This window comes from Rutilus rutilus (assembly GCF_951802725.1).
Source record: "Rutilus rutilus genome assembly, chromosome: 4".
Lineage (NCBI taxonomy): Eukaryota > Metazoa > Chordata > Actinopteri > Cypriniformes > Leuciscidae > Rutilus > Rutilus rutilus.
This window is the reverse complement of record NC_140212.1, coordinates 31931294-31936674: the sequence shown is the minus strand read 5'-3', so window position 1 is coordinate 31936674 and position 5381 is coordinate 31931294. Positions and strand designations below refer to the sequence as shown.

The following is a 5381-nucleotide window of genomic DNA, read 5'->3' as shown; positions in this document are numbered from 1 at the left end:
CTGCAGGATAAAAAGAAAAAGATATGAATAAGTTTCACTTTTAACATGTTGACATAAGCGCTCAAATGTAATTTGGATTATGAAATGAAGCTCTGATCGGATCAGGACTCTCATCCAAACTCATCTGTTAAAGGGGTCCTATAATCTTATTTCTCAGCAGCTAATCACTCTCTCTCATTCATATCCAAGGAAAATCATCAACTCTATCATCCTTTATGTGGCAGGATAGGTGATGTTGCCCTCCTATTCACTGCATGAAAAGTGGGATTTTCGACAGTTACCGGCGCTGTAGATTGTCGTGGAAGTTCAGGTTTACGACTGCAAAAGGCAATTTACAGGCAACACTGCAAACTGTCGGAAATTGTCGGAAATTGACGTGGGACTTGCTTGCCCCGTGACCCCCCTCCCTCTAATGCTTTAACATGTAAATGAGACTGCTGTGAGCTTTACAAATGCAAATGAGGGTAGCAGGGGGAGTTTTATCCCAGGTGACTCAAAGGTATTAACTTAATTCTAAAAAAAATACAATATTTATTTATAACGCAAAATTAAAAACAGCCAAGGCTGACCAAAGTGCTGTACAGGGCAATAGATAAAATGCAGGGCAGAAACAGGACAATTAAAAAAAAAAAAAAAATAGTTGTGTCAAGGGGTATTAAAAGTTTTCAAGGATGTTTTGAAGATGGAAATTGAGGGAGCTAGTCTGATATAGAGGGGTAGACTGTTCCAAAGTTTTGGGCCTGCAGTCGCAAAAGTGCAGTCGCCTCGTTTTTTAAGTCTGGATCTGGGCACGATGAGAAGACAGTGATCACTGGATCTCAAAGTACGAGATGGAGTGTACGGGCAGAGGAGATTGGTCAGATATTGGGGGGCCGGTTTGTTAAGAGCTTTATACACAAATAGTAAAATTTTAAAATCAATCCTGAACGTGACAGGTAGCCAGTGGAGTTTGAATAAAATAGGGGTGATCGACTCATATTTGCGTGTCCCGGTGAGAAGTCTAGCCGCTGCGTTTTGAACTAGCTGTAGACGAGAGAGAGAGGCCTGAGATAGCCCAAAATAAAGTGAGTTACAATAGTCTAAGGCCATCCTTTAAATTATTCTTGTTTGCCGTAACCCGACCGACCCTGTCAGTTTAGTAGCCTACCGACCCAATTATTTATTTTTTCCCCCTTTTAGTCCGACCGACTTGCCGGCTGAAACTTGTGTTAAGACCGACCGAATTTAATAATATGTATTCTGCATTTTTTTTATATATATCATTTACATAATATATTTGATAGTTATGTATACATTATTGTATTTTAAATGGTGTTAAAATCTGTTATTGACCTCAAAATAAAGCATTTTCCCTCTGTACATGACTGTGGGGACGAGCACTTCTGTGGTGCTTGAAATTCTATATAATTCATAAAAATCAAATATTGCCACATTGATGGCTCAAGAGGGTGTAATTGTTCAAATAACATATTGTTTTATTTTAAAATGTAAAGAAATTGTAACCCTAAAGTGTTTTTTAAGTGTAATATTTCTGTAAAGGCTAGGGACAGAAAAATGGACATTTTCATAGAATGACCCTTTTACATTTTAGCTTAAATTTATATATTTAATGAAAGTAGCTAGATTAGTTACTATGTGTCATTAGCAATAGCCAATGTTATGTAAAAAATACACAAAACCATTTATTTCAACAATTAATTTCAATCAGGCTTTGCCACAAAGGTAAAATGTGCATTCCATGCAAACAGCATCACAATCTCTTATACCCCTTTTCCACCAAGGCAGAGCTGGTGCTGGTTCGGAGCCAGAGCCTAGTTTCAAATCGGTTCTTTGTTTTTCCACCGCCAAAGCACCAGCTCCGAACCAGTAAAACTGGTTCTTAAGTAGCACCAAATCATTGCAGGGTCTAGAACGGAGCCAAGAAAGAACCGCTTGCGTCAGAGGCTGGGGGCGGGGTTACCGTGGCCAACAAGACTGAAGAGAAACTTGTGACCGCCATTTTCAAATAGCAGCTAATCGAGCTAACAGCAGCTAAACACGATGGACGCGATCTAAAATATAAATCTAAGGTTAAAGTCGGCATCTTATTGTTAAAAATAAATGTTATGTACATGCCGTTATTCTCGCTTGTAATCTCCGTCTGTACTAATGGCGAGCCGCGCGAACACGTTGGATCCGCCGTGTTTGGATGCCGATGTAGGTCCGCAAAGCCATGAACATCAATAGCAAAGCAACGTGCGCCATTGTTGATGATGTGTTTGTGTTTGGCGCCGCCGCGCTAACGTTGCTGAAAAGATGAGACGTAGCTGTGACGTAAGACCTGGCTCTGCGTTGGCTCTTTTAGCCTGTGGAAAAGCAAACCGGTTCTTTGGAGGCTCGTCAGTCGAACCAACTCCGAACCGGCACTAGCTCTAGCTCCGAACCAGCACCTGGTTCTTGTTGGTGGAAAAGGGGTATTAGAGCCCAACCACTGTGCATAATACAACACGAACAGAAGATTGTATTTGACTCATGCTGCATACACATACGCAATGACAAGAATTATGCCTACTGTACATATAGAGTTACAACTACGATTAGAGTTGTTTACATAAAATGTACCTCGTTTCTATTTTGCATTAAAAATGTTTGTAGCCCCTTTAAGAAATCCCTCTCTTCTCGCGATACTATTCACATGTGCTGGACGCGTGCGCGCGACCAGAGAACGGCAGCCATTTTTCATTGTTCAGGAGAGCTCCATGACGGTGCGTGCATCGATCGGATTCTGTGTTATACGTTCTTCTTTCTTGGTAAATATTACTCCAATATCTTTAATATGCACAAATAAGTTGTGAAGCGAAGTTAAAAGAACATTTGATGTGTACATTTTTGTTTATAGATTTATTTGGAGCGCATGTGTGACGAGTGAACCTCGTGGTGATCGGACGGTAAAGGATTGGGTATGTACGTACGTTTTATGGTTTATGGGGGAAATTACTGATGGCATGTTTATTTGAAAAATCTGTTAATGAGTTGAATCTATATTCTGTGATTATACAGTATAACTTTATGGTTAAATGCATATTTCTGGTTCTGCATGGCATGATTAAACGTGGGTTGTGGCTTTGTTAAAGTGCTTTTATTTCTCTTGTAACTTAGGCCTAAGTTACCTCAGCCACTGCCGTATTCCAGTTTGTGTTATCGTATTTAATTGTAGCCTAACATATTTTGGTTTGGAGAAATCAATTTAAATCTGACCAGTTGCAGTGTATTACACTGCATTTCAGTTTGAATTGAGTTAAGTATTCTGTGGATTTGGGCATTGATCCACTGGTTAAGCTTTTTTGTGACATTTGATTGTCATCTTCAAATTTACTGTAAACTATTTCTACAATTTTTTTTTTATTTTTTTTAACTAGTGAAATCTATTTTTTTTTCTTGTGAAATCTCTTCGAACAAGGCAAACTTTTTTCTTAATCGGACTTTTATCTGTTTAATTGTGCTTCCATTGACCGCTGTCTCTTATTTTAAACAGCAGTCAGAATAAAACCCCAATTTCAAAAAGCATAGTTTGCTTCCGGTGTGTATTTCTTCAATTTCACCCGGTTGCATTTTTTCTCCTTTGTTTCATTTTACTGTGACTTATGTTGTTCTTATTAATTTTACTGTGACTTATGTTGTTCTTATTAATATCACTCTCAATTAATTGTTTTCCAGCTGCCTTTAAGACATATTACACGACAGTGCGCAGGAGCTTCAGGTACAAACAACCAGATCTTGCATTGCAGGCGGAAGCTGTGGTGAATTCAGCTCGGAGTCGAGCGAGAAGAAAGACGGTAAGATTTATTAGATTAGATTCGTTTTTGGTCAATGTGACTATTTTTCAGGTGCATTAATAGATGTGTGTTGTCCATACGCAGTGCATTGGGCAGTATTGATTGTCTTTATTGGTTTTAACAGCTGCTAAAAGCGAGACAGAGTGTGCTAGCTGAGGATGAGGTGGGCCTTCGGAAGTGTGCTTCCATAGACCTGATGTCTGATGAGGAAGACGGCATCGTCGGCGGGGTGTCTGGATGGATTGTGCGACCTCCGTCCTTTCGCAGCCATGAGCTCACCGAGCTCTGTGCTACGCTGCAGTCGAGATTAGAGGCGACTCCAAAGTACAGGGCAACGCACCACAGACGTCTGCAAAATGGACCGAATTCAGACAGAATGCCGCTAGTTACCTGCAGCTGTATTTTGTCAGGCCTTGTGAAATGTAAGAATATTCTGTTTTTCATGATTTCATCATAAAGCAAGAGGTCATGGGATTGATGGCTATTATTTGTTTAATAATTGTAAATAATCCTGTAATTTACAGGAAGCAGTATGCCATCTTCACAACTCTGAGACAAATTGTGGGCGCTACGAACTGGAGCAAGGTAAAAAAAAAAAAAAAAAAAATTACATTCTTTTATTTTTTTACTTTCATAAAAACTTACAAACATTTTAAAGGTAAGATTCAAAGAATATGCTTTCATTCTCTTGTATAAGAAAATAGATCCGTTATAGTTTACGATCTTAATCATACATTTTGTTTCCATAGAGTAACCTCGCCTCATAACGAGGGCGTAACCTCACATTTACTCAGAGCTATGTCTGCAAGTCCAGATTTTCATGACGCTGATCATGACGACATTGTAAGTAACTTTTACTATTTTCTCCTTGTTTCATTTTACTGTGACTTGAGTTGTTTTTATTCATATCACTCTCATTTAATTGTTTTCCAGCTGCCTGTAAGACATACAACGAGACAGTACGCAGGAGCTTCAGGTACAAACAACCAGATCTGGCATTGCAGGCCGAAGCTGTGAAGAGTTCAGCTCAGAGTCGAGCGAGAAGAAAGAGGGTACGATTTTTAGTCAATGTGACAATATTTTTCACGTGCATTAATAGATGTTTTGTGTCCACACACAGTGCATCACAGTACTGATTGTCTGTATTGGTTGTTTTTACAGCTGCTAGAAGCGAGACGGTGTGCTAGGTGAGGATGACGTGGGCATTTGGAAGTGCGCCACCATAGATCTGATGTCCGATGAAGTTCAACCACCAGCCAGGAGCTCACAGAGCTCTGTGCTACGCTGCAGTCGAGATTAGAGGCGACTCCTAAATACAGGGCAACGCACCACAGACGTTTTCAAAGTGGATCGGATTCAGAGAGAACGCCGCTAGTCACCTACAGCTCCGAAGATGAAAACAGACACTGAGCTTCCAATTTGTTGTGTGTGCAGATGATCTATGCTTTGTTCATAGGTGTATATTGTTTTGTGTCTGTGCTAATAAAGCTCTTTCTTTGAATAAACAGCATGTCCCTGGCAAATTTTCCATTCCTTTATAAATTCATTTCCTTGATGGTAATAATA

General features: G+C 39.7%; 1 long non-coding RNA gene across 2 annotated transcripts; it reads left to right on the top strand.

Annotated features, from left to right (window-relative positions):
• The first annotated feature begins 2698 nt into the window (after positions 1–2698).
• LOC311290146 lies at positions 2699–5160 on the top strand. Of its 2 annotated transcripts, XR_014627332.1 has the most exons (8): positions 2699–2789; positions 2879–2939; positions 3697–3815; positions 3940–4237; positions 4340–4400; positions 4565–4658; positions 4749–4867; positions 4977–5160. It is a non-coding gene; the product is annotated as an uncharacterized lncRNA (long non-coding RNA). The 2 variants fall into 2 exon arrangements; XR_014627333.1 differs by having other exon boundaries at positions 2699–2939.
• The last annotated feature ends 221 nt before the right edge of the window (positions 5161–5381 follow it).